Below are 7,500 nucleotides of genomic sequence, written 5' to 3'. Positions count from 1 at the left end.
TTGAATGTGGAAATTTGGGCCACAAACGCTTTTCTTGCCCGCAAAAAAATGTGGATAATGAACAACGGGTGACTGTCGAGTCAACGGGGAATGGATCATTTAAAGACAACGATAATACTGACACTGTGGAAATTATAAAGACACTACAAAAAGTGACAGAGAAGCGAAGGTCTTCTGTGGGAGTCACTGAGCAGCATAATGAGGTAAGTGAAAGCGATGATGGTGATGTTGAGGGTAGAGAGAAAGCTGGATGTAGTTCTGCTGTTATTGGACATTCAAGTAATGAAACTGAAGATGTTGAGAATGTGACTCAGATAGATGCACAAGCAATAGAGGAAGGATCAGTAGATGAGTTGGATAGAATGTCTCAATATACTGATGATAACATGAAAGATGATGAACAATGGTCTGAAGGGGCAGAGAGGTTAAAAGAGATGAAAGAAGATTTGTATACTGTAGCACAAATCAATGGTTTTCTTGATGAAACGAAGGGAAAAAAAGTTGGAGTGATTTTTTTCCGGATTTGGACAGGTTTATAGAATCTGTCATGTGGGCAAGGAGACATAGTAATCATGAAGAATTATCACAGCAGAAGCGTTTTAGACTAAAAAAACACATTACTGCAATCAGACAAAAAGGTACGACTGGAAAAACTGGGTTAAAGAGGGGGAAAAAAAACTAACTAGTCACCATGACTAGTATGTTTTTTTTCTTGTCTGTTTTCTTTTCTATCTCTCTTTTTCCTATGGAGAGGTTACGGGTGGGATCCCTGAATGTTAATGGGATGAGGGATAGGAGGAAGGCAGAAACAATTATAGAATTCATTAGGTTGAAAAATTTAAATGTAACTTTCTTGCAAGAGACTCATAGTGATGTGAATAATGAGATTGATTGGCGAATGTGGTGTGGTGATGAGTGTATTCCTTCTCATGGGACTAATTTGAGCGCTGGAGTTGCTATTGTTTTCTCTCCAACTGCCAAAGTTAAAATCATTTCTAAACAAGAACTTGAACCTGGACGATTATTGGCAGTTGAAGTTGAACTTAATGGCCTTTTGGTTGTTTTTGTTAATATTTATGCACCAAATAGTGGTTTTGGTAGGATAAATGTTTTTAAAAAATTGGAGTTTTTTTTAAAACAAAAACAATTAGAAGATTTGATTATTTTAGGAGGGGACTGGAACTGTACACTTGATCCTTCTTTGGACAGGAATGGAGAGGAACCAAATTTCAATTCACCTGCTGTTTTAGCTAATATTTTAGAGTCTTTTGAATTTAGGGATATTTGGAGAGAAAATAATGTTTTGGTAAAACAATTTACTTGGGTAAAGGTGAATGAGGGAAGAATTTCAGCTGCACGTTTAGATAGATTGTACGTATCAAATAGCATGAAAAGCAAAGTTATACATACAGCTATTATCACCACTCATTTTTCTGATCATAAGCTTATTACTGTTAATTGCACATTGATATCTAGAAATAATAGGATTTTAATGTAAAGTTACTGCAAGACAAAAGTTTTTGTGAATCTTTTAAACATTTTTGGGAAACATGGAAAAGTGAAAAAAAACAGGTATGAAAATGTTATTCTTTGGTGGGAAATTGGAAAAATACATAAGAGAATATTGTCAACAATATAAGCATTATTCAACTTTGTGCTTGAAACAGACTGTGGAGTGTCTTGAAAAAGAAATTCTAATTATTGAAGAAAATATGATGAGAGAACCTTCTGTTAATTTAAAAGTCTGGTCTGATAAGAAATCAAAGTTGAGTTCTTTTTTAAATGAAAAAGTAAAAGGTGCTCTTGTGAGAAGTAGGTTTTTATCAGTAAAAGATATGGATGGTCCTACTTCTTTTTTTTTTTTAACTTGGAGCACAAAAGTGTACAAGGAAAAAAGATGTATAGTTTGAAGAATAGTCATGGTTGTGACACAAGTGATCCCATAGAAATGCGTAGATTGGTAGTGGATTTTTATTCTAAGTTATTTTCGACTGAGAACACAGATGAGAGGAGCCAAAATGAACTCTTGCAAAATCTTCTTCATTTAACCACTGAGGACAAACAAACTTTGGACTCTGCAATTACCTTGGTGAATTAAGTGCTGCGGTTTCAGGACTTTCTTCAGGTCGTACTCCAGGTATAGATGGACTTCCTGGCGAGTTCTATAAGCACTTTTGGACCTTAATTGGAACTGATCTCTATGAAGTTCTACAAGAAGTTTTTTGTGTAGGTTTGCTTCCTAAAAGCTGTCAAAGAGCAGTTTTAACATTACTTCCCAAGAAAGGAGATCTTACTTTATTAAAAAATTGGAGACCAGTTGCTATTCTTTGTTCTGAATATAAACTAATAGTGAAGTGTTTGGCTAGTAGGTTAAATAAAGTGTTGCACACAATTATACACAAAGATCAATCCTATTGTATAAAAGAAAGATGTATTAGTGATAATTTGCATTTAGTACGTGATGTTATTGATTTTGCTTTTAAAAATAACATTGATATGGGACTTCTATCTTTAGATCAGGAAAAGGCTTTTAATCGAGTTGATCATCAGTATCTTTTTAAAGTTTTAAAGGCTTTTGGGTTTGGAGATAATTTTGTTGCAATGATAAGATTGTTGTACAATGAAGCTACATGCATGGTAAAAATGGCTGGTGGACTGAGTGTTCCTATTAAAGTACAGAGGGGCATAAGACAGGGATGCCCTCTCTCAGGTCAGCTTTATAATTTGGCTATTGAACCTCTCCTTTGTAAACTGAGAGAGAAGTTAATGGGGTTACAGATAAATGCTTTAAATTGTAATGACTGTGTAAAAGTCTCAGCATATGCTGATGATATCACTGTTATTTTAAGAACTGAAAATGATGTTCAAGTTATTAAAGATATTTTGAAGAGTCATGGGAAAGCTTCAACTGCCAAAGTAAATTGGGACAAAAGTGATGCCCTGTGGTGTGGTTTAGTTCCTAGTAGTCCGAAACTTCCAGGTAGATTACAGTGGGGGTTTTCTGGGCTAAAGTATCTGGGGGTATTCTTAGGAAAAGAAGATTTTAAGAGGCTCAATTGGGAGGGTTTGGTGGACAAGGTGCGTGCTCGGTTGTCTCGCTGGCATTGGCTGCTCCCCCAGCTATCGTACAGGGGAAGGGTTCTAGTCTGCAACAATCTGGTAGCCTCATCTTTGTGGCACAAAATGTCTTAGAGCCTCCTAAGGAACTGGTGGAAAATGTTCAAAAGCATCTAGTGAATTTTTTCTGGTCTGGTCAACATTGGCTAAAAGCATCTGTGTTATATCTGCCCAGACAAGAAGGAGGTCATGGATTGGTGGACATTAATAGCAGAATAAAAGCTTTTTGACTACAGACTGCAAAAAGGCTACTTTATGGAAAAGATGTAAGCTGGGCTGGAGTAGCTTGTTCCCTTCTAAGAAAGGCGGGCGGCATGGGGCTAGACCGGCACCTTTTCTTAATGGGCACTGAAAGTGTTGATTTATCTGGACTGACACCTTTTTATCGTTCAATGTTGAAAGCCTGGGAAATTTTAAGTAAGTCAAGAAACCTTAAAGATGTGCAAGGCCCTTGGATGAGAGAAGAACCTCTGCTGCATAATCCCATTGTGGACTTGGACATTTTAAAGTCAGCGTCAATGAGGATTGCTTTAAGGAATGCTGGAATCACAAAGATTGGACATTTAATAACAAAAAATGAATGGATGTCTGCTGAGATGCTGGCCGCTAAGCTGGGTGTGAGGTCAATTTGCTTGACGCAGAGACTGTTGAATGATCTCCTTGAATGTCTACCTATGGATTTTAAAAATGGGTTGGAAAAAAATTAAGAAATGGATGTCTTTTTTCCCGAGCTAAAAATTGTGCCTGCTTTTGATGCTTTTGAAGAGAGGGAAGGTTGTTTGCTCAACTTCAGAACTCCTGAACTGGAACTTTTCAGTGAAACTGGGAAAAAAGCACTGTATATCACATGTGTCAAAGTTTCACATTTGAACTCTCTAAAGGGATTAAAATAAACTAAATGGCAGGAGGTTTTTGGGTCGGAGAATTCTACTAAAGGTAGCTGGAGGACCTTGTACAATAAGACTCAGTAATATATGTATGTTTACATGCTCATGCACTACAAATCATCCTGCACTGTTCCCCAGCCAGCTGCTTGAACTCAATGTTTCTCCTTGCACATGTACAGTATTTATCTGAAGCATTCGTATAGTTTGTATAGTTTGTATTTTTTAGTTTGTATAGGTACTTTTTTATAGATAGTATATTTATATTTATAGTCAAAATCTATCAGTAGGATAGTTGTGTATAGGTTTATATTGTCTTACTCCATTGTTGTATGCCTGTATTTATGTAGCACCGTGGTCCTGTGAGGCACGACATTTCGTTCCACTGTATGCCCCCGCATGTAGCGGAATGACAATAAAGCTCAACTTGACTTGACTTGACTTGACTTGTACAAGCCTCCCATTGAGAAAAGGTCTGGAGACCTTCAGTGGAGAATTGTGCATGGTTTAATAGCTACAAACAGATACAGAGCACACCTTGATCCACAAGTAGGGGAGGAGTGTCCTTTTTGTGGGCAAATAGAAACTGTTTTTCATTTATTTCTTTACTGTGGTAGGCTTGAAGCTGTGCTATCTCAATTAGAAGAATGGTGTAGGATTTTAGGAGAGAAATTTTTACCTGTACTTTTTATATATGGTCCTAAGTATAACAAAAACAAAAAGCAAAACCATGTGATGCTTAACTTTCTGTTTGGGCAGGCAAAAACGTCAATCTGGCTATCACGTAAAGATAAATTAAATGGCATGGGGTCAACTAATAAAGTATCAATTTTAAAGGGTTTAATAAAATCAAGGTTAAAGGTGGAATATGCTTATTATCAACTGGTTAAAGATATTGAGACATTTAACTATACTTGGGGGGTGAACAAGTGTTTGTGTAAAACTGATATTGATGGTTTTTTGCAAATTTATGTTTGAGTTTTTTTTTTTTTTTTTTTTTTGTTGTGTGTTGGTTTTTTGCTTGGTTTTAAGCCTTGGGGTTGTTTATTATGTAATGGTGGGAAGTGTGTGTAGATCTAATGTAATTATATATTTTTAAAGAAAAGTGTAATTAAAGATTTGTTTAAAGTCAAAGTCTGTCTCTCTCTCTCTCTCTCTCTGTGTGTGTGTGTGTGTGTGTGTGTGTGTGTGTGTGTGTGTGTGTGTGTGTGTTCTAGTGTGGATCATGGAGGAGAGTTCATGATTACAGCAAGACTCCACAAATGTAAGTCACACAGAGTTTAGTTGTTTGTAGTTTAGTTGTAATGTGTGTGTTGTAATGTGTGTGTTGTGTTCAGACGCCTGTGATCTCACACTGGATCCAAACACAGCAAACACACACCTCGTTCTGTCGGAGGAGAACAGGAAGGTGACGCGTGTGTCTGAGCGACAGTCGTATCCTGATCATCCAGACAGATTTGAACATGTGTCTCAGGTTCTGTGTTCAGAGAGTCTGACTGGACGCTGTTACTGGGAGACTGAGTGGAGCGGAGATGTTTATATATCAGTGTCTTATAAAGAAATCAAGAGGAAAGGATGGAGTGATGACAGTGTGTTTGGATGGAATGATCACTCCTGGAGTCTGTTCTGCTCTGATCACAGATTCACTGCTCATCACAATAATAACTTCACTCATATATCAGCTGCTCGAGGCTCCTGTAAGAGAGCAGCAGTGTTTCTGGACGAGTCGAGCGGCTCTCTGTCCTTCTACAGCGTCTCTGACACACACACACTCACACACTCACACACTTACACACATTCACTCAACCTCTACACGCTGGATTTAACCTTGATTACAACTCTTCAGTGTCTCTGTGTCACATTAAACATTAAACACACACACACACACACACACACACACACACACACACATGTTCGTTTTTGTGAAAAGTGGGGACATCCCATAGGCGTAATGGTTTTTATAGTGTACTTACTGTATGTGCTATTGCCCTACACCAACCCTACACCTAAACCTACCCCTTACAGGAGACTGTCTGCATTTCAACTTTAAAAAAAAAAAAACTCATTCTGTGTGATTTATAAGCGTTTTGAAAAGTGGGGACATGGGTCAATGTCCTGAGATGTCACCTTCACCTTGTAATACCTGTCATACCTTTGTCATTATACAAATCTATGTCCTGACTTTTCACAAAAACGCGCACACACAGACAGACAGAGACACACACACACTCACACGAATACTGTTGTTAGTGTAAAATAATGTGTAATAATTACACTGTTGTGTCTCAGGCTGTATTTTCATGTGATTTTAGTTTAATAGAAATCAGCCTAAAATTACATCATCATCATCATCATCCTCCTCCTTCTTCTTCTTATTCTCTTCTTCTTCTCCTTCTCCTTCTACTTCTCTTCTTCTTCTTCTTCTTCTTCTTCTCCTTCTCCTCCTTCTTCTCCTTCTACTTCTTCTACTTCTTCTTCTTCTACTTCTCTTCTCCTCCTTCTACTTCTTCTACTTCTCTTCTTCTCCTTCTACTTCTCTTCTTCTTCTACTTCTCTTCTCCTCCTTCTACTTCTTCTACTTCTCTTCTTCTTCTTCTTCTTCTACTTCTTTTCTCCTTCTTCTACTTCTCTTCTCCTCCTTCTCCTTCTCCTCCTTCTTCTACTTCTCTTCTCCTCCTTCTACTTCTTCTACTTCTCTTCTTCTTCTACTTCTTTTCTCCTTCTTCTACTTCTCTTCTCCTCCTTCTTCTTTTTCTTCTTCTTCTTGTTACATGTTTGAAACCATCTTTCAGAAGCACTGCTGGAGAAAAGAGTGTTTATGTATTTGAACTTTAGACTGTATTTGAATTTGTTTTGACTCCTGAAGCACAAACATTATTAACCCTTTCAGCCTCTTATTTTCCCATTAAAATGTATTAAACTCCGAGGCTCTTGATTTCTGCGTCACACTTGATATCTTTGCGGTCAAAGGTCACTGAAGTCTTGAAATGTTTTTTTTTTTGTTGTTGTTTTTTTATTTATTTATTTTTTCAGGAACATCAATGCAATATATTTTTGTTCAGTAATATTTTGGGTTAATTATGCAAGATTTATACAATATGTATGAGCTAATTTCCTTTTAAAATTAAACTATTTAGCTCCTTTAATTTTGGGTCACACCTGGTACTTAAAATACATGATTAAAAAAATAATAATTACAGGAAAATCGGTGTAATGAGTTTTTGCTCAATAATATTTTGTGTTTAATATTCAGAGTTTTGAGGAGATTTTATGATACTTTGCAATATTTATACAATATTTATGAGCTATTTTCCTTTTAAAATCAAACTCTTGAGCCCCTTCATTTTTGGGTCACACTTACCAAGTTTTATGTACGTTTTGCTTTTTTAGGAAAATCATAATTTATTTTTGTTCAATAATATGTTTTGATTATTATTTTGAATTTTGTGGAGATTTTATGATACTTTGCAATATTTATACAATTTTTATGAACTATTTT

General features: G+C 36.5%; 1 pseudogene; it reads left to right on the top strand.

Annotated features, from left to right (window-relative positions):
• LOC131533791 (NACHT, LRR and PYD domains-containing protein 12-like) overlaps positions 1 to 7,289 on the top strand; it is a 68,626-nt pseudogene extending 61,337 nt beyond the window's left edge.
• The last annotated feature ends 211 nt before the right edge of the window (positions 7,290 to 7,500 follow it).

Source organism: Onychostoma macrolepis, chromosome 03, assembly GCF_012432095.1.
Source record: "Onychostoma macrolepis isolate SWU-2019 chromosome 03, ASM1243209v1, whole genome shotgun sequence".
In the NCBI taxonomy this organism is placed as follows: Eukaryota; Metazoa; Chordata; class Actinopteri; order Cypriniformes; family Cyprinidae; genus Onychostoma; species Onychostoma macrolepis.
Note: the sequence above shows the minus strand (reverse complement) of the source record. Positions and strands in the feature narration are given on the sequence as shown.